The sequence below is a fragment of the Onychostoma macrolepis genome, chromosome 09 (assembly GCF_012432095.1).
Source record: "Onychostoma macrolepis isolate SWU-2019 chromosome 09, ASM1243209v1, whole genome shotgun sequence".
Taxonomy (NCBI): domain Eukaryota; kingdom Metazoa; phylum Chordata; class Actinopteri; order Cypriniformes; family Cyprinidae; genus Onychostoma; species Onychostoma macrolepis.
The window spans coordinates 32,367,582-32,390,013 of NC_081163.1; the positions used below are offsets into that span (position 1 = coordinate 32,367,582).

General features: G+C 36.9%; 1 protein-coding gene across 1 annotated transcript in view; it reads right to left on the reverse strand.

Annotated features, from left to right (window-relative positions):
- nck2a (NCK adaptor protein 2a) overlaps positions 1–15,908 on the reverse strand; it is a 60,714-nt gene extending 44,806 nt beyond the window's left edge. The window contains exon 1 of the mRNA XM_058786924.1: positions 15,626–15,908. The gene's annotated coding sequence lies outside the window, so the exon portion shown is untranslated. The remainder of the gene's footprint in view (positions 1–15,625) is intronic.
- Between the last annotated feature and the right edge of the window lie 6,524 nt (positions 15,909–22,432).

A 22,432-nucleotide genomic window follows, 5' to 3' on the forward strand; every position in this document is an offset into this window, starting at 1 on the left:
AAAGTCTCCAAATTATAAGATGAAATACTGGAATGTTCTTATACAAACCTTTCTTAATTGGCAGTTTATGTAAGACCTTGAACTTATGCAATTTGGTATTAATGGGAGCATTGTGTGGGATAATATTACTGCAGACTTGAAAAAAAACTGCATCATGGAATTATTAATTATGATTTTGCATGCTGATTTGTACTGGAGACCACATTTTTTTCTTCAGATCTTTCTCTTCAAATGGCAAGTTTTGTTTTCAACGGTCCCTTGGTACATATTACATACTGTGGACCTACTCTGATGGCAAGAGCTTCTGGGAGGCCAAAACCAATGTCCACAGCTATGGAAAGACTGGCATAACCTAAACGATGCATATTGTTCAACTTTATGGTGCAAAATGAGTGTGAGCCCTGAAGATGATGTAACCTGCAGTCAGAATATGCAATGGTGTGAATGTATGTTGTAACAATAGTTTCTAAAAATAATGCATTATCAGGGTTAAAAAATAAATAATAATAGTTCAGAAACAATGTAACGTAATTTACATCATATAAGCACAAAAAATCTAATACAAAAGCTAAGGCATGTTAATGCTTAATAATGACAGCATGCCTATGTTTGCCATCCAAGCTTCACTGATTAGCCTGTGCTTGTCCACACCCTTAACACACAAAGGAAGTCATTTGACTGAGTTTGCTTTGTTTAGCTTTTATGAAGTTTGTGACTGTGTATGTGTGAGCGTGTGCACAAATAAATAATACGCTAACATACCACACTGCTCAGGCTCCAGTCAAACAAAACAACAGGAGAGTTGGCAACAGTCCAAGACTCTCGTCTCTGCAGTGCAGGTTCAGGTCAGGTCATTTCTGTCCCATTCACACTCATTTTTTCCATTCTCATGTATACGTACAGCACCAATGTTCACAGAGATTAACCCCTCGGCTTCCAATCTGTTACATCCATCAAAGCTGTGGCCCATACTCACATTCACAGCTGAACAGTTCCAGGTTTGATGCTGTGCTGTTTAATCTCCAAGGCTAGAACTGCAGTGCGAAGTACACGTCGAACAACACAATAGGAAAACTTCTCATCATAAATCTATAAACAGCACTGATGCATGTCTTATTCCCCTTGTTGAATATCAAGGAAAATTCCCACCAACAACGACACAAGCTGGATTCTCCATTTGAGGCAGAATCTTCACGGTTCAATGAAATACAGTACAAGTGTGTCCATGATAAAAAAAAGGAAACACTTTTTAAAAATCTCACTTAAAACACATGTCCTAAGTTTCTAGATATGTAATCTTTGTTGGTTTCAAATGGTTTTTAAAAACTTTAATTAATTATTGTGAAAATGTCATGTGGTGTAACATTATGTAAAACGTCGTAATCACATATTACCCTTATATCTCGATTAAATGTTAGTGTATAGATTTAAAAATAAACTACAATATTAAAGTTTGGGGTTGGTAAGATTTTTAAATATTTTTGAAAAATGTCTTCTATGCTCACCAAGACTGCGTTTATTTGAATAAAAATACAGTAAGACAGTAATACTGTCAAATATTACTTCAATATAAAGTAATTGTTTTTAAAAAGTCATTTTAATACATTTTTAAATGTAATTTATTCCTGTGATGGCAAAGCTGAATTTTCAGTAGCCATTACTCCAGTCATCCAATTCAAGAAACAAGTTGAAACAAGTTGTGTTGCTTAATATTTTTGGGGTACATTTCTTTGATGAATAGAGAGTTAAAAAATATAGCATTTATTTGAAACAGAAATAGTTTGTAACATAATAAATGTCTTTACTGTCATTTTCATTTAATGGATCTTGCTGTATTAATTTCTTAACTTAACATTTCTTGGCCCTGAACTTTTGAACTGTAGTGTATACTTTTCAAGGTTAGGCACAATTTTCAATTTATACATTTGGAAATATTATTGCATCATTAGAGAGTCGCACCACATGACTTTGAACAACCTAAACTGATCTTGCTTTGTCATAAAAACACAGTCATGAGGGTCTACAGGTTTCCTGTCCATATAATTTATTTGAATCCATTACAAAAGTGGCCCTTTGATGGCTTTCAGAAAGGGTTTTATACCATGCTAGCTGCCTAAAATCTGAGGTCTCTCTTGAGTGTCTTTTCTCTTTAGGCCGGGGACACACCAACGTCGGGCCGACGGCGAGCGACGGTCAGGCTAGTTTGTTTGGTGTGTTCCACTCGTCGGCGGCAGTTTGCAGACCGTTAGCATCTCGCTCAAAAATGACCAGAGAGTTTAGATATTTTTCCTATTTAAAACTTGACTCTTCTGTAGTTACATCGTGACTGACGGAAAATGAAAAGTTGCGATTTTCTAGGCCGATATGGCTAGGAACTATACTCTAATTCCGGCGTAATAATCAAGGAAAAATATTTGAGGAAACTCTTTGGTCATTTTTGAGCGAGATGCTAACGGTCTAATCAGATTCAATGATCTATGCTAAGCTACGCTAAAAGTGCTACCACCAGACCCAGAGATCGGCTGAATGGATTCGAAAACGGTAAAACTCGATTGTTTAACTCTTGGTGAGTTGGAAAATTTGCCTATTTTCAAAAAAAGGGGAGTGTTCCTTTAGTTCCTCTCATGCATACACAGAATGGACGTGTTAATTTGCTGTCTGCTGTAGTCTGTGTGGTGTGTTCGAGCGCAGCTTTTCGGTCCAACGCGAGGCGACAACACCGTCGGCTTTCATCGCTGCTAGTTCTTTGAAGTTGCCTTGGTGTGTCCCGGCCTTGAGTCGACTGGTTGATGGACAACTAGTCGACTAGCCTGACCTATGCCTAGAGGCAATGGCCAAAGCACATTCGTGGCATCGGTCCAACAAACACAAGCCACAGCTTCATCAGCAAATACCTTCATGTGCTTTCATGAGAGAGTGCCGTGAAAGGGAAAGCATGTGTGTGTTCTCTTTCTCTGTAGGACTCCATATACTTCATGAATAAAGAAGAAGTGTTTTGCACACTCAGCCGACATGCAATTCACACTGCAGCACAAGCAGGGCAAGGCCAGTGAACACACTAGAGAGAGAGTGCAGGGTACATACACAAAGCGGTGGGCAGATGGGATCTACCACTGGGAAATGGACAAAGGGGAGTCTTAACAGTTTAACTCAGATCAGACACACACAATCTCCAGACATTCTAAGACAGCACACTTATGGACCACACGCAGTCCGGTAACTGATGCATACTGCACACAAAATGGCAAGAGCTGCCTGAATTACTACAAATACTCTGGAAACTAAATTTCGTTTAGCAGGGCTTGAGGAAAAAAAAAAAATCCTAAATTTGCCAGGCTAAATCTTTAAAGGCCTGATAAACTTCTAGGGAAAATCAAAGAATGAATTGTCATTTTTTTAAAAATTAAGCCAAAACAAAGTTTATTTGGAGTTTGAAATGGCTTTCCGGAAAAGTTCACTCTGGCTGGTAAACACCTTTGAACTGTCATTGGTCCCTGGTGATTACGTAACAGGTGGGTGTGGCTCTGGGGCTCCGCCTTCTTTAAAGGTGGAAAGCTTCTCCAGTTAATTTATTCTGTTCAGTCTGTCAAGGTCATACACAAATACAAACACGAACACACTGAAGAGCTGCTTTATAGTAGAAATTAATGTTATAATTCGCATTGAAAAGGGCGCTGAGACTTTTTTCATGTTTTATACTGTAAAGCAATCTATCGCACGCATAACATTTCCACATCATTATGATCACATGCTTTCTTAACTGCTGTTTTCTCACCGCTGTCATTTTTGTTGTTTAATTCTTTTATTGAGAGCACTTCCATACGCGAAAAACAAAAGAACTTTGCCATTAGTATATCGGGGCCTTAATCTGAGTTTGTAATAGGCATGGGACGATAACTGGTTTCAAGGTATTCCGCAGTTTGGAAAATTCACGGTTTCAAAACCACTACAATTTTCCGTTATACTGTTCCTGTGGTATGCACAGTTTTTTACGTGTCGTCAAAGACGGAAAGTGCAGAACTCCCTCAGTTGTGAGCAGTGAAGAGCGTAAAAAGTCACATGACCCCTCCTCCTCCGGTTGGTGCGAGCAGTCAGTGAGAGTAACCTGTGTGTAGGATTATGGCCGAAGGAGGTGAATCCCTGGAACTTTTTCCCCCGTCGAAAAAGACGAAGTCTGCCATATGGGAATTTTTCGGGTAACGTAGACTAATGTTCCATACACAACGATGTTCCGTACAGATGACGTTTTGGCGCCAATCACTAAATAAATACTTCCAGGTCGTACACAAATGATATATCGGTGTCGTCTTCATTTCTCCCTCTTTCACCCTCGATCAAGACAGAGACCCATTCGCCGGTTGTTTCAGTGTTGAAATAAATACTATTTGGCTTGCTACCGAGGCAGATAACATGGCTAATTAGCTAGCTAACGTCAACTAGTTTCCTCTCTCACGTTACTTCACAGAGCGGGGAATAGCAGACTAAAGTACTACTTTTCTGCGATTTAGTACAATAATTAAATTTAGCTGGTATCACGTCTATAATTTTAAGCCCCCTGCCATTGTTTACAACTGTTCAAAATCACGTAATTTAAAAAACAAACAAACTGCTGGCTCTCAGGTGTCTTTGCCACTGTTTGAGTGTTATACAGAGAGAGACCCGTGTGTGTGTGTGTGTGTGTGTGTGTGTGTGTGTGTACTTGTTTATGCTACATTGTGGGGACCAAATGAGTGTGTGTGTGTGTGTGTGAGAGAGAGAGAGTGAGAGGCAACTCGCGCGCTCTCCTTATGTGTATGTGCACACATCTTTGTACCTCACCGCTCATAACTTGGACTGAAAGATGAATGTGTAGAAAGTGAGCATGTCTCCAAAAACCTTGTTGAGCTGCAGGTTTAATGACTGTATTGTTTTTTTTTACAGAAATGATGTTTTGATTTATGTTTTTGATTATTGAGCTGTAGGTTGAGGTTAAGTGACTTCATTTTTTCCCTTTTCATTTAGAAGGATTTGTATTTTTTTTTTTACAGAAAATAATTTATTTATGTTCTGATTATTGTTGAGCTGCAGGTTTAGGCTCACTTAAGTGACTGCACTTAATTTAATTAACAAGAATTCAATTATTTATTTTAATTATTTAGCCTGACATGTTTACTGTTCCAAAATGTTCTATATGTTTCTTAAAAATAAAATATATTGTGTTCAGTGGAAAAAACGTTGTTGTTTTTTACCCAGACTTCTAAAAATAACATATTTTAGAGCTGTAATGGCAATACCGTGAAACCATATTTTTATCTAAGGTTGTCATACCGTCAGAATCTCATACCGGCCCATGCCTAGTTTGTAATAAGTTTTTTTCCACTGTCTCTTATTGTGGTATCATTGATGAGCTATGAAATTGGTTAAAGTGTAAATGGGTGGTTTACAGAATAAGTTGCAAAGTGGACCAACCCTTATGCCAATAGTCAAAGTCTACAAAGACTACAAAGGTCATGCATGAGGGATTTTTGGATACATGCTGATAAGCAGTCAACTAAACTTCACATAATAAACAGAGGTTATGAAGCTAAAATCTGGAGCATTCTACTGCTGGGCCACAATGTTAAGCTTTAAAAAGCACAGTTTCCAAGCAAGAGTGACCCTGCAGATTATGACATGAATGTGGTTTGGTCAGAACAGAGATTTATGACAGGCTCCCAGAAGGTAAAGAGATACAAAGGGAAAAAGGGGGAAAGGAGTCAAGAAAAAAAGCAGTGGGGGAGAAGAAAGAAAGAAAGATAAAAGAAGAGATAATGGGATTGTCTATCAGGCCCAGTCACAGTTTCTAAGGAACGGTAAGAGTTCAAGCTGTTTTGTCTTCCTAAAGAAAGGAGAAATTTACTGGAGGAGAAATTTCACTGAAACTGGTGGCTGAAGTGATTACAACCTCACCCACGTTCAAAGTTCATCTCCGAGAGGGAACAGGTCCGGAGATGAAGAACAGGTAGGATCACGTAACTCTCGATGTAAACACAGCTTAATGATAACTTACGCTGGGTCCTACTCTACATCCGCTCCCTGAACTGAGAGAAAAATGGAGATAAGGAAAGATTCCAGGGTATCAAATTCATTTACTCTGGCTTCCCAGAAGGGTTTCAGGTATCCTCAGAAAGTTTGCTATGGTTTTCTCAACACGCAGGAGTGTGTTTAATTATATAGGGACCAGGGCTGAGCAAGATATAAGATAATAATTATATATTCAACATGAACTGATACTGTCAACATACTGTCCATGAATCGATTCTGCATCGATTTATCCTCCCAGCCCTAAAAATAATAATGCACTTTTTATTTGCCTATTAGGGTGGATATGCTAGTTTCATATGAAAGTGTTAAAACAGAAATAATAAGCCTGGGGAGAAAAAAAATGCCACAATTTCCACAAATCAGTTTGTTTCAACTGTCCATTTCAGAGTATTAATAATACATAATTAACAATTAATTTTATGTTTTGTTTTAGAAAAATAGTTTTATAGCAACATTATTTTTGCTATATATATATATATATATATATATATATATATATATATATATATATATATATATATATATATATATATGTTTTAGCAAAAATACTCAAAAGCTGTTCAAAAGTCTAAGGTTTTTTTTTTTTTTAAGAAATCAAGTTTATTCAGTAAATACATACATTTATCAAAAGTAACATTAAAGATGTTTATAAACCAAAATATTCCTCACTGTAGTGTACAAAGATTGATGTTTATTTCTATGTACTGTACAGTGCTGTTAATACTGAAGCATATACAAATGAGTAAATATCATGTAAAATACTTTTTTTCAGTTTTTGAATCTCTTGGGCAACAATGGCTGTTTGATCAAAATTTCTGCCATTTCAAACACCCAACAGAAATATAGAGAGCTTGTTGACTATTGTTAAAAAGGACCTCAGAAACATCACCCCGAAAAACACTGTTTATTTAGAGATGCCAAACACTTTTACACAATTGGATTCAAGCAAGCAGAAAACCAAGATAATTAAATTAACTGGAGCAACAGCCACCAGCACCTCTCCAAACAAACCCTCTGACAAAACAAAGCAGCAAACACTTACTGCACCAACAGAATCAAACTTGACAGTGACAGCACATAAAGCTCAACTTCCTGCCTCTCGCTCTCCCTCCCTCTAGCTCAATCTCCTGTCTCTTCTTTTATGTGGTTGACAGCACAAATTTGTGGTCATGACCTTTATATCTGAGGCTGACTGTGAGTGGTCAGGCCTTGGGCCATGGAGCTCTGAAGCAGTCAGATATTCACACACAGCCCCTGGTTACCTATTCACAGACAATTAGCCTCACTGTCTCCAACATGTGGCTATGATCAACACATCCATTTCAACACATTGTCTACGTCAGCTCCTAAAACACTTGATATAGAAAGATGTCTGTTAGAATAGTATACACGAGTTGATCAGTGTATTTATTTTTTTTAATAAACATTTCTATTCATCATTCGAAGTAATCATATCACTTCAGAAGACGTGGATTAAACCACTGAATTTGTATGGATTACTTTACTGACGCTTGAAACTTTTGGAACCCATTGGCTTTCACTGTATGAACAAGATATTTGCTTTAAAAGATGTCACTTTGTGTTCCACTGAGAGTGAGTGAATGATGACAGAATTTACATTTTATTCTTGGAAGTATGCAGATCTTATATCAGTTATGCAACAGACATCTTCCCATGACTTCTAGCTACACCTGAGGCTGTGTTCTGTTCTTCAGCATGGGCCTGTGTGAGCAAGGGGGAGGGCAGGAGAAGGCTCTGAATCAGCAGGGCCCAAATCTGCTGCTCACTCCGAGCTGCAATGAAGCACTTAGAGGCGGTGTTGAATTTCACACTCCTGTCCTGCACCACCCTGTCCAGTCCAGAATGGCCATTTCGCTGAGGAAATTCAAAACCAGCAATACAGTTAAGAGCAGGTGACCCTTAATTACGGCTCAAGAAGCCCTTCCCAGGGTGTTAATGACTGGAAAAAGAATTAATGATCAGTTCGGTGTAAATGGCAATAGGGTGCTAAAGAGAAAGGCTAAACATGTTGTGTCTGATTACGCTCTTCCCAAGCAGAAGGGATGCATCTGTGTACCTTTAAGAATGTGTATATGTGTGTGCAGAAGAAAGAGCACATATATTTCACAGAGAGATGACAGAACCTTTCATAAGGAAGATAAGGTCTGATATCTACTAGTATGAGAAAACACAATCACCTTGCTAGACCAGCTGATGGAGTGACATGATAGAGGTTATAGACAGAACAGAGAAGAGTTAAGTCTTAGTTGGCATGGCCACGGATTCGGTTCACTGGCCGCCTGATGCATATTGCTCAGAAAACTGGAAAGCACTTGCAAAGATCGCAGGTTCCAATCAGATTGGACTGCGCTAGAATTTCCGCAAGCCATGGTGCAGAATGATTTATCGGTCTGCCAGGAAACAAAAGAATGTCAATTAGGTCTGGGTTTTGACACAAATTTCACGATTTGATTCAATTCGATTCTCATTCACAAGCTTGCGATTTGGTTCGATTATCAATTTGATTCGATTCTATATCAATTATCTTGGATATATATCAGGTACAGTACATGACAAAAAAACTCTCAACTAATGCTGAAAAATACACATCAGTAGTCAGTTGGTACTACATTACTATAATAGGTTAACATTGACTGATCTGTAGGCTATTCAACTGCTTAAACTTGATGTTTTTATTATAATAAAGTTACAATTACATAATATTTCTAATTCAATTAGTTTTTTATTTTTTTTTTTAAATAGGCTATAAACATTTAAATGGTGGCTGTCATAAAAACTTGATGGATTTATTCAAACATAAATTAAACATTGAAGAAGAGTAAAACTTATAATGAATATGTTATGGTGCATACATTTAGGAAATGCCCTCTCCACAGTTTATTTTTCTATCTGACTACTGAGTTTATGGTCACCGAATATGTTTTTTCTGAGGTAAATGTGACGTTATATAGACTTCTTTGCATGGCTAAAACACTGATTGAGCGATTACATGAGACAAGATACGGATTGTAAAGTTATTTTAACTTACCTTCAGATGTTTAGTCATGTTTATTTTGTGCTGAAACTGATATTAAAGCGGAGGAGACGATCAGTTAATGTGCACCTTGCGCAGCCGCTTTTATTGAACTGAGGCGCTACAGCGATCTGTCACTCCACACTAAAAAGCATCAAAACGGCATTTATTGTTTGAATACAAATGGACAGAATTTGAAATCTGAGACTTTGTTTCATATTAAATGTACCAAAGCACAAAGCTTATTGCGATTTATTGGATGGGATGTGCCCTTCAGTGTTCCGTCCATTAACTGAAAGCAGGCTAGACTAATCAATTCTTGGGATTTAAGAATCAATATTATTGTGTAAAAATGAGAATCGATTAAAATTGAGATATCGATATTTTTTACCCAGCCCTAATATCAATACTGTAATGCTGATTTTTAGTATTATTATTATTATTACTACTATATGAATATAAAGAATTTTTATGTAATAAAAATTGATTCTTTATTCTATTTTTAAATGTGATTTAAATTTCATTTTGATTATTTTTTTGGGTCATAAAGTCAAATGCTCTAACATCATAATAAAGAAAAAAAATAATTGAGAAAAAAGTGGTATGGCATAATATTTCATCACAATTTCTCAAGACAAAACAATTAAATAGTTTTGTTAAATATTTATATTTAAAAACTTATCTACCAAAGAGTAATTTGGTGCAACCAACAAACAAATGTAATTATATTTTAAAAATAATAATAATAATAATAATAATTTATATAGGCCTAATAATGAAAATAAAATGGAGAGGACCACTGTAGATCCTCATGACTTTGTCTCAAGGTCTTTAAGATTTATTGGCAAGGTTAGTTCAGGTTGTAGTGTCATGAAAAAAAAAGTAGTAAAATTAATTAATAAACACAAAACAGTGATTTGCCATCTTATAACCTAAGTCAGTCAAATAGTGTCTTCCTGTCTAAGTAGGGGGTTTTACAAAAACATGCAATACAAACCAAACTTTATACTGGTAGGTCATAGTTCTGGCTAGAGGAGGTCAGACAGTAAATAGAGTGATCAGAGGATGGATGGAAGAGGCAGCCAGGACTGCAATCCAGCAAAGACAGAAAGAGAAAGATGCTCTATGCAGCTATACAAGTCTGTTATAGTCCCTGGAAAGCTTGTGAAAGAAAGAGGTTCAGCCAAAGGACAAAGTCTAGTTCAATATCCCAGTGAGTTTTCACACGATGTAGAGCTCCTCGGTAAAATTCTCCTTAACTGCTAATAGTTACTCATGAGAACATTCCCCATGGTCAACAAACCTTGTTCCCTTAATGAAAACACAATTAACAAAACAATGCCCTCATTAAATAAATTGCCCTTTCTAAACGGATCCCACCGCAACGGCACTGAACACCCAGATCGCAACTCACACAAACAAAGTCATGGAAAACAAAGCTAAAGGAGGCTTTTGTGCAAACATGAAAAAAAAGCCTGACGATGAGCCATCAACTTTGTCTTTTGTTGAGAATTTTGTCATATTTAACATCTTGTCATAATCATATTGCCATGTCTACAAGCCAGCAAAACACAATCTAAGGGTGTGTACACATTTGTCATGTTTGGTTTGATTAAAACGAACTCTAGTGTGATTGCCCTGTTAGTGCAGTTCATTTGAACACTACCATCCGAACTAGGGCCGCACGATAAATCGCATGCGATTGTCATGCGCATCTCGTCAGTAAGTAATCTCCATCACGTGCTTTCAGATGTAGCGGCATTTAATACACAGAGCCGTAGTTCGCTGACAACCTACGCAATATCGCGTTCATAGTTAAATGCGATTCATCTGCGATTATGAACGCGATATTGTGTAGCTTGTCAGCAAACTATGGCTCTGTGTATTAAATGCCGCTCCATCTGAATGCACGTGATGGAGATTTACTACTAATCACAGAACCGGCTTTAGTGACTAGATGCGCATGACAATCAAATGTGATTTATTGTGCAGCCCTAGCATGATTTGACGACGTGGAATGAGCAGGTTATCCAAAACAAAATGAGCAAACGTGGAGCAACAAGGAGGTAACGTGACTTTTATAAGCTCTTCTTGAGTTCGCAGATGGTAAAAATAAAATCTATGTACATGCAACAGTGAGCGCTCTTAGTCCAGCAGACGGCGTTAGCTGTATTTGACTTTAATGTCATACACCGGTTGGTCTGCGCAGTGCCGCTTTAAGTTGAACACACCTATTTTTTGAAGTGTTCGGTAAGTTCCGTCATGAAATACATGTCATTCAATCCAAACATTCAGGTTTTGAACGTATGACTATGTCAAAAATGCCAGTGTGAACGCTAAGCGGACCAGGACCGAATGTATCATTTTCTTTTTTGGGCCGGAACAAACAAACCAAGAGAATTGAATTACAAGTGTGAACGCACCCTTAATGTTCTAAAAATCTAACACAACCTCATGGCAATTCATTATTATTTTATGTTTTGAAGATTTAGAGGCTAATTCGTATTTCGCTAATTTGTTTTCGTACGATCTGCTTACACCCTAATGACCATTATGTTTAGGGGTGTTTCTAAAATTAGTTCATTTTCATACCATTTACATTGTACAAATTCATACGAAATCTCCATCTCATAAAACAGTTATCTTTTTCCGTAAGACTGAGTTGAAATCATGCCTATATGAGATCGTCATACACTGTCATCTTTCATAGTGTCTTTGCAGGCACTGAATATTCCATGAGGAAAAAAAAGGTTAGTTTTTTGCTGATTTAGAGGAACAGTCTCTGGAATAATGGTCCATGATCGCTTTCCCAGTCAAATCTCTTTAGTCTCCACATATGACCTATAAAAAACAGTGCTAAAGGGAAAAAAAAACATACATGGCATTTCAATCCCATCCAACTAGAGGAATAACACATTTCAGGAGCGCTGCGTGCTGCACAGGATAAATCCTCTTTCTCACCAGAGGCACGTCAACCAATTCAGTTCCATCACTGCTAAATCAGCTGCACGCATAATGGCCGCTCCAGATTACAAATGATTATGGTAAAAATAACAAAACTCCGGCCTGACCTTTAACCGTCATCTGTGTGCTCTATTAGACGGGGACGTCTGTCTCAGGGGCCAGCAATCTGGGCCTTCTCGCTCTTATTTTGGGAAAGATTAAAATTTTTTGTAGGACGGCACGTCACAAAAGAAGCAATTTCCAGCTCCAAAGCCACAAACTCCACTGTGACGTGATGCTGCAGATGTGAGCCTTTCTCTCCCCACACAATCTAAATTTATGGGATGATGATACGTGGGATTTTTGTTCATATCATCCAGATCCATTTTGCAGGTTTACATCAAGTGTTTAAAATAGAGTAATTTCACAAAAATGTGAGCACCATGAACATCAACTATACAAACTGACAACACTTTTAGTGGACATCCACCCAGCGAGGGAAAAGGGGTAGCTTTAACCACCAGTATGTGATAAATCAATACATTTACAAAATACTAAACCACAAACTATCTGCGGTTACGCCGAATACTTGCATGACCCTGCCAAATCCATAAACACTATAATTACAGCCTTTTATAAAAAAGTTAAAGTACATTTAGGTCAAAGTTCTGAGGGAGCCAGTTGCAGAGATGTTGGCGTAAACCAGCTGAGAGATGCAGAAAACACTTGCCTTGCAAGATTTCTAAGCCGGACACAATTACCAACAAACGTGAACTATAATTTCAAACAAATCATGTCTGGAACTGCAAAACCAAACATGTCTCTAATTGACTGACTCATCTGTAAATCACCAAGTACAGCATTTCTGAAAGAGGGCTGACAGCACTAATAGATTTAAATCTTTACAGACTGTAACTTAACAGCATACAAAAAAAACTGCATGAATGATGGCAGATTCCATCATTCGGAGACTGTGGACATACCAGTGAGCTTTCACTGAAAGTTTTGGCCATGTGCTAGAGATGGCAAAGCTCAAATGGAGAGAAACGATTTGACTGAACAGTCTTTTGTTTGGGGACTGGTGGCTGGTACTGAGAGAGTACCGTGTGCACAGCACATTCCAGAGCCCTGGTCCAGAAAACAGAACATTTGTAAATGAGATCAGTAACAAGAGCACTCGGGACATTTTTGGACTAATTCAGGACTTAAGGAGTATTCAGATTCCTTTCTTATGCCACAGGGATAAAAAGGAGGAGCACACTGTGATGGCGGTGTTGTATTCAAATTTAACGTAATAAGTACATTTCAAAACCTTTTACAATCGCTCGCAAATATGAAATGGAAAAAGATGCTTAAAGGGACAGTTCACCCAAAACTGAAAATTCTGTCAGCATTTACTGCTTCTCAAATTGTTCCAAACCTGTATGAATTTCTCTCTTCCGTTGAACACAAAAGAAGATATTTTGAAGAATGTTGCTAACCAAACAGTTGCTGGTAGCCATTGACTTCCATAGTAGTCATTTTCCCTATTATGGAATAAATGCCTACTAGCAACTGTTAGATTACCAACATTCTTCAAAATATCTTCTTTTGTGTTCAACAGAAGGGAAAAAACTCATACTAGTTTGGAACAACGTGAGGGTGAGTAAATGACAATTATGGGTAAACTATCACTTTATAAAATTTGCACTGATAAAAAGCTTTTTCTGTCTTTAGAAGCATCTAGAAAATTTCCATAACACTTTCAAAATTCCCTAACGCGTCCAGGTTTTCCTTGCCATTGGAATCCTGTTAATGGCAGAATGTGCCTGGTGCATTACGTAAGCTCAGTTATGTTGTCTTTTGTTGCGCAATGACAGACACTACGTTACACTTAAATACGAGTTTCATAACAGAAAGCGCAACTGAGTTGTTCAGTTGTTATGCCTAAGATTCCACATACCTGTCAAAGCAAGGCAGAAATGCTACAGATCACGGCTCGTGAAAGAAACGTCAGTAATGGGTGTGATCACAGTGAAACTTTAAATCAGTCGAAACTGAAATTCGACATATCATGCATTCTAATCGATACGTAGCTCAAACAAGAAATCCAAAATATGTTGAAACACATTTGGGTTTGGGAGTTGTAAAAGTGCCAGTGTTGTGTAGTAAGTATAAGCAGGTTAGCTCTTCCAATCCTCTAAGGATGTTTCATGAGAAACTATAAAAATAGGATTATTGTCTTCAAAGTAGCCCAGTATTTGAGCCACTTACAGCGCGTAAGCCGAGCAGGCAAAATCCCGACTGGTGTAAAATTCAATTATCATAATGCAGGGAAGTATGCAAGTACCAAGAGTCTGTGAAAGGGAGATGGAAAGGAATAGTATCAATCTGACCATAAATGTAGGAAAACCACAAGAACTGTAAATCACAAGACGTGCCATGTTTACTTTAGGCATGAAAGAAACCATTTTAAAATAATAGCAGCAATCAGACAGTGTATTAAATGCAATAAATCTTTCTCTAGGACCCAACTTTTCAAATTATTATCTTTAACTGTATTTAGCACATTCATTTGCCATCATTTAAAGCAATGTCTTCATGTTCTGATGAGAGCATAAGGATCCTCAAATCAAAACCCAATATACAGATAGTATTGAACTTTAACCACACATTCTTCAAAGTGTGACTTAGTATAGTAAAAATAATAATAATAAAAAAATTTGATTCCAGTACAAACATATTGTATAAAAATGCAATATAACCAACAAGACTGCATTGTTACACTGTATACCAATTCACCTGAAAAAGGGATTTCTGGGACCCAAAACAGAAACAATGTCATTTTTATTTTTTTTCCATTGAGGATGTGTAAAGCGTGTTATTAAGTTTACCTACATTTTGTTTTCAGTTCTCATAAGATATTAAAAGTCATTAAGTAAATGGGAAGTATGTCTGAGCATTTAAAATACAACATGAGGGTTGAATACCGTTTAAACCAGTCTCACTTTACATCGAAATCCAAGTTTCATTCACTTCCAGCGAAGTAATGTTCACTTCTTGCCATGCTAATTCATTCATAACACTCTCCCCTCAGTGAATAACATTTTTATATAAACAGTGAACTCCGCTACATACAATTATCCCTTACGGCACTGGATATATGTCAGGGTTGTTGTAGAATGTGGAATGACTCCATGGCGCGGAATGACAATGGACATTCTCAGCAGCCATCATTTCATTCTTTCTCTAATAGGATGCATTAAAACAAAGACAAACCAAAAGCGGAATTTAAACTATATCGATCAACAGATGATCCTCACTGTTACACGAATATGTGTCAAATCCAGCAACTTAAGGAGGCGGTTGTGATCTCTATTGTGGCAACAGAGCTGTTAAAGACAAAAGACGAACGCGAGAGAGACAATCACTCAAAGTGCTCCTGTTTCTTTCTCATTTTGCATTGCACCATGTACACAGATCCTCTCGATATAGAAGCAAAATTAATAGAGGCGCGATAGTGATCACAGTTTTTGCTCGGAAAGCACACCAAGGCAACTTTAAGCGAGCCTTTATTACTCTATTTTAGTGTGTTCTTCTTCTTACCTTGCTGTAACTCCTGACAGATCGGGCTTTAGGAAAGCAGAAAAACACACTCTTTTTGCACACTTGGATTGGTGGGACGATACGTAGCGAATGTAAATCCTTTTCGGCGAGTTTTTGTCCGTGGGCCCAGGCAGCTGCTGCTCTCTCTAACCCTCGATCTGTTCAAGCTCTCGCTCTCAGCCAGCGCGAGTCAATGCACGGGTGACGTCACCGCTGCCATGGCACAGCGCGAGCGAGCGAGCGAGGAGGGAGGCGCGCGCGAGGGCGCTGATGGTGATGTTGATGGAGGGGCTTCTCAGATATTAAATCAATTTATACTTTTTATAGTGTTTAATATACTAATGAAGTATGGTAAAGTTTAGAAACACGTGTAAGTTACTTCGTGCACGAGAGCAGTGCACTCATCTAATAAATTGCAGTTTTTAACTGAAAGATGCATGCTTACTACAGTTAAATAAAAATAATTAACAATACAGTTGAATGGCATGGCTTACATTATCTTCTCTACAAAAATAAATTATTTCCTAAATATATAGGCTAATACAAAAATATAGTACAGCCGTAGGCTCTGATAGCCTGCAGACATGGGCGACCCGAGTTCGAATCCAACTCGAGGAAATTTCCCGATCCCGCCACTATCTCTCTCCCACTTCACTTCCTGTCGGTTCTGATCAGTCCTCAGTAAGGCGAAAATGCCAAAAATAAATCTTAAAGTAGCCTATGCATGTGTGATGCATTTTTTAATAGTTTAATATATTTTATATAGTATAGCTAGTTTACTACAGTAGTACTGTATATACTGTATATACAGCAGTAGGCCTACTATCAATTTTGAAAAATTATATTTTTTGCAATCTAAGCAAAATAGAAATCTCAGATTTATTGTAGTATAGGCCTACCAGTCATAAGGGTCAATTTAAAAAAATTGATGTATAGCATAGGACAATATTTGGCGAGATACAACTATTTAAAAATCTGGAATCTGAGTGTGCAAAAAAAAAAAATAATCTAAATATTGAGAAAATCGCCTTTAAAGTTGTCCAAATGAAGTTCTTAGCAATGCATATTACTCGTCAAAAATTCGGTTTTTATATATTTACGGTAGGAAATTTACAAAATATCTTCATGGAACATGATCTTTACTTAATATCCTGATGAATTTTTGGCATTAAAAAAGCAATAATTTTGACCCATACAATGTATTGTGGGCTATTGCTACAAATATACCCGTGCGACTTATGACTGGTTTTGTGGTCCAGGGTCACATATTATAACAATTTGTACCGCAATATAACTTTTGCAGCTTACTCTACCAAAACAAAGAATTAAGGATAGTACATGGATGCTTCACAGGCTTATAAAATCCTTCATGACACAAAATAGGGTCATGTGGTCTTCTGTTTTCCTTTGAGCTTTTAGTGAAAGCTGTAAATGTTTTCAGCAATGTATCACTGCACTGAACATTTTCATTCACTGGAACTATCGTGTCTGCTGCCAAAACCTGTCTGGAACTGCAGACTACACTGTTGTAGAATGTCATCCCGTCGTTGTCACATGAAAGAATGAGTAAGTCTGATTTTCCACTGAGATTTTTATAGTTTCAGGAGATGGAGGGGAAAAAAAACCCACACGTATTTATTGGATTTTGATGAAGGTTTCTCTCAGGCTGAAGAACGATGTTTTATTGGCTCAATAAGTGCCTGCAATGCAATGACCAAGAGTGCTTTCATCTGAATAGTTATCTACAGAGTACTTCGGCAATTTAATCATGCTTCTTCCCTTTAGTGGGATTAAATCATGTATAAAACAAGCGATTGCTGTGAGAATGGGCTAAGAAGGCAAAAGTTCATCGCATTTTAATCTGCACTCTTAAAATAAAGGTTCCAAAAAGGGGGTTTTCACTGCAAAAAACTGCCAGGGAACAGTTCTTAAAAGAACCATGAAGAACATTGTAATAATCTAAAGAACCTTTTTCTGCTATAAAGAAACCTGAACAATGGAAAGACTGCATGGATGATAAAGCTTCTTCATGGAACCACAGATGCCAACGCAGTTTAGACAAGTTTAGAGAACTGACTAAAATGATAGCAAAGTCCAGGAACTAATACTACAGTTATACAGTATCACCTGTAAGGTGGTTCTGGTGGATTGTGATCCAAAAATTTGTCAAAATGGTATGCAAAATGATCTGCCGCTTAGCAGAATCAAATTAGACAGATGCCAATATGGACTACACAACACAATATGGACTATCTAAACCAATGTATTTACATACAGTATCCGCATCTCAGTATCCCCATGAACTGAGCCAGCCTTCTGTGTTCTGCAATCTCACAACCGGGCATCAGGCCTAATCCTGTGTTTGAGGAACAGCATTGTGATCCTCTGCATGTTACAGACTGAAAACATGGATAGTGGTCTGTTCAAATCATGGATTTGTGTCTGGCACATTATAATTTCACATGGTAAAGCTAAACACAGTGTATCACGATATTTCAGATTATCGATTTAGACTCAACAAGACCTATTATTTTCTAATCGGATCATTATAAATTACAGAAATTATTACAAATCATTTGAGGCCATGTGACAATGCCTGTTTGAAACAACTGCTGTTTTGTAATACCTACTCTTTCACTTAGTATTTAAAAAAGAGAGAAAGACAGAAGTAGTATGCAGTACACAGTGCAGTATTCAGTAAGCATAAGCTAATATTCCATTCTGAACACAAACTCAATGGATATTACCCTGCTCCATCAGCAGTGCACAGCTGCATCAGAACTACAACAGGCTTGCACGTCATACTTATTAAACTAGCCTGCATAAACTGGTTACTATATATGCTGTTTCAGCAAATATGGGTGAGTCTAAGAAAACTCATGGCAAGATGAATATAATAACTCCTCAAGACTTTCAGAGAATCTGCTAAGAAACAAGAAAATGAAGGCCCACAGTGATGACTTGCATGATTAATTCTTCCTGCATGACCTCAGATCTAAATACAGTAACAATTACTGCCATGAAATATCCTGTTTTTTTAGTATGTGTGATAGTGACCCGAGCGGTCACAAGGAGGATCTCATTGTGATGTAAACACAAGAGCAATGGTGGCATCTAAAAAGGTGTTTATTTAGAGCAGATGTGCAAAAAATATGAGCATAAAAACAACAGTTATTAATAAAAGAGTCTAAAACTAGAACTGCAAGGTACTAAGAATAGTACTAAAACAATAAGACTGGCGTTTACCGCACTTAAGCAGCATTACAATAACCTTGTTCCCCCTTGCTACTAGTGATAACCATGATACATATAACCTTCCTTAAGTACCTTAAATATAAAAACTCTTGCCTCACCTTGATTAAGTACAGGAGAATTAAGAACAAGAGTTAGAGTTAAATAGGTAAATAAAAAAAATAAAAATAAAAAATAAAAATAATAGAACAGTAAGAACACAATAAAAACATAATAGAAGACAACTTGTAGGTCTCTCCATCACTATCTATCTATCTATCTATCTATCTATGTGTCTATACTGTGGCAGTTTCACTGCAGTTTACCAACAAAGAATGACAATGACTCGACCTCAAATTGAAAATCAATTTCAATAATAGAAGTGGTTTGGATGTTGTCGTTCCTCTAATGGGAAGACAACAAAGTAATTGAGGTCAATTATCCAGTGTTTTCTCTGTGTGATGAATTATTGGGCTGTGCACAGAAGCAAAGTAAATCAACTGACAAAGTTAACTGATTAATGGGATCGTTTGAGGATCTGGAAAGAGAGCATTTCTCACAATTAAGACCCATTAAACGCAGTCATCATGGTTAATAGTTTCAAATGAATTTCAAATGAACGATTGGGCCTATGGTTACCTTTGTTAACATATCTACAGGTGGTATTATAATGACTGTTTAAGCAGTTTATAAACTGAGGTGGAGGTCTTTTACAAAACGTACAGCATCCCTATTCATGAAAAGGAAAGGTGATACCATTAGGTACACTTGCTCTGCAACCACACACACACACACACACACACACGGATTTTCACAATGTTCATAACGACTGTTCCTATTAGTCACGGACTCGGAGTGCATTGATAATAGCTGCTCTCCGGCAGCAGGGGATTATGGAAACTGAGAGGAATATTAAAGGCAGACAGGAGGCAAGTCAACATTAACGGGCAAAAGTCAACAAGACAAACACAGCCTAAAGATATGATCTGGTCGTTGATAGCTATATATTTAATTTATATGAGCAAGGACATTAATAAGATACAACTCACTGAAACAGTATCGATGAAATTAATATGTCTACTGACAACCCATGGGCAATGTATTATGATGCTTTAGCGCCCCCAAGTGATTGATGGTGGGATTACAGCGTGCAATTGCACCAACAGAGGGCGCATTTAGTTCTGACCACAAACTCTGATTTGAAACGTTTCCTCATGTTTCCTCATTTGTGACCCTGGACCACAAAATCCAGTCATACAGTTTTTTTTTTTTTTTAAATAGCTTGGACACTAAAAGTGATACTTGAGGCCCACTTAGTGAAAAAGTTCACAATTAATATTGTATTTTTGGATATATCATATACACACAGTTATTGAAAACATAAAGCTCTTCTTTCATGAGCTCCTATGTACATTTCTGTACAAGATTGAAATTAATTGGCAGAGAGATTAAAAATTCCATGAAAAATTCATGGTAAACATGAAAGCAAGATTGAAAACAATTTTTAATTTTTTTTTAACTGTAAGCATTCGTGGTTCTGAATACAGTATTACACAGTAAGAAAGAAAGGAAATACATTGTTTGCATCCATTGTTCAAAACCTACAGTTTTTCTTCGTCACTTTGGTGCATTTCTCGAATTATCCTTACTGTAATACTGGCAAAGAAATATGTGCATTTCTTAAAACAATTTGTGCAAACAGCACCACACACAATGGATTACCTGCACAAGCCTGTCACTTACTCAAAATCGTTAGTTCATCTCTCAAAAGTAAGTATTTATGTCAAAGAACATATTAGTGCCATCAGAACAAAAAATCCTTGTTTCATTGTTCACAAACAAGATAGTCAAACTGCTTAGTCATGTTGTCAAAAATACACTCCGTTAGTATTAACCTGCTGTAAACTATGACAACAGTTTGGATGACAGTTACTGTATTGAAATGCACTTCTTATGTATGCCATATATCCATTTCAAAAGTACAAATTTACACTACTGTATGTGTGATATTGATTGAAAGAGACTGGATCGAATTCACAGTTACACTTTTACTAGTGGTCTGACTTGCACAGAGAACTATATAATACATTTTGAGCAACATGACATTAGCAACTGATAATGTAGGAAACCGCAGACAATCAGTTGCATGAATGTACCAAAGCAATCGCAACTTCTTCAAAAGAATGAGAAACTGCTTTTATGATGTGCACAAGTGACTAGATGATGTGGAGGTTGAATAAAGTAGTTTTGAGAATTTCATTTTTGATCTGAGAAATGCATCAAAGCGATGAAGCAAGAAAAACTGTATAACTTGACCTGTGGCCTATTGTTAAATAAAGCAATGAGTGTTTGTGCATGTGAGGAGTTAGTGTGAAGCACTGATGAATTAGTGTGGCATTTTAAATGGTTGTGTTTGAAAACGGAAATCAAGATACTTCCTGTTAGATTTTTGTGTGTTACATAGAGAATTGTGTGTTGTGTTTTGCAAAAAGTGTTTTCTGAAATTGAAAACTGAGTCAAATGGCGAGAATTAGTGTAAGGTTTTGCAGATTTGGTGTGTGCTTCTGCTGTTTGAGTGTCAGGTTTCAGAAATTGTGTGACAAGTAAAGATTTTGTGTGTAAGCAGTTGAAAAAAACTGTAAACTCTGTTTGATATTTGTAAAACAAACTTTTTGCAAAACTCTAAACACAGTTCTCTACATTACACACATCATTCGAAACAAACACATCTATCTATCTATCTATCTATCTATCTATCTATCTATCTATCTATCTATCTATCTATCTATCTATCTATCTATCTATCTATCTATCTTTCTGTCCGTCCGTCTGTCCTGAACATGCATACAAGCCAAGTCAGAAAGTCAACTTTTTTTCTAAACTGCAATATATATTGTTTCACAGCAGCTTCACAATAGTATAAAATTCACATTCTGCTTTAAAGCAGCTCTAACAAGTCAATAGTGTCATTCTACAGCTCAAGTCAAGTCAGTTGAGCATTGATTCAGTTCAGTTGCATAACTGTGTAAAATTCATCAGTCATACATACTGTAGATACAGTGCTATGAAAATCTCCTGTGCACTCTGAACAAGCAAAAGACACACGAGAGTAGTGTTTGACATTTTTCACATCTGTGTGTAGTTTGGCGTGTATGTGTCTTATTATTTTATGTTTGTGTGTAGAGTTACTATGCAAAAATACCATTTTAAAAGAGTTAAAACAGTTTTCAAAGAAACGTTTGCTTTTGCAAGATGTGTGTGACGTTTTGTATGTTGTGTGTGTGTTTTGTGGTTTTGTGTGTACAATTTTGAGAAATGGAGCCATAGTTTCAAAACCTGTGTGTAAGCATTTTGAAGTTGCATTTTGAAGTTGCACAGGTATATTTGAAGCAATAGCCAAAAAAAAAAAAAAAAAACATTGTATGGGTCAAAATGATCGATTTTTCTTTTATGCCAAAAATCATTAGGATATTAAGTAAAAATCATGTTCCATGAAGATATTTTGTAAGTTTCCTACCGCAAATATATCAAAACGTAATTTTTTTTTTCTCAATCGATTTTACAAATTTCTCCAAA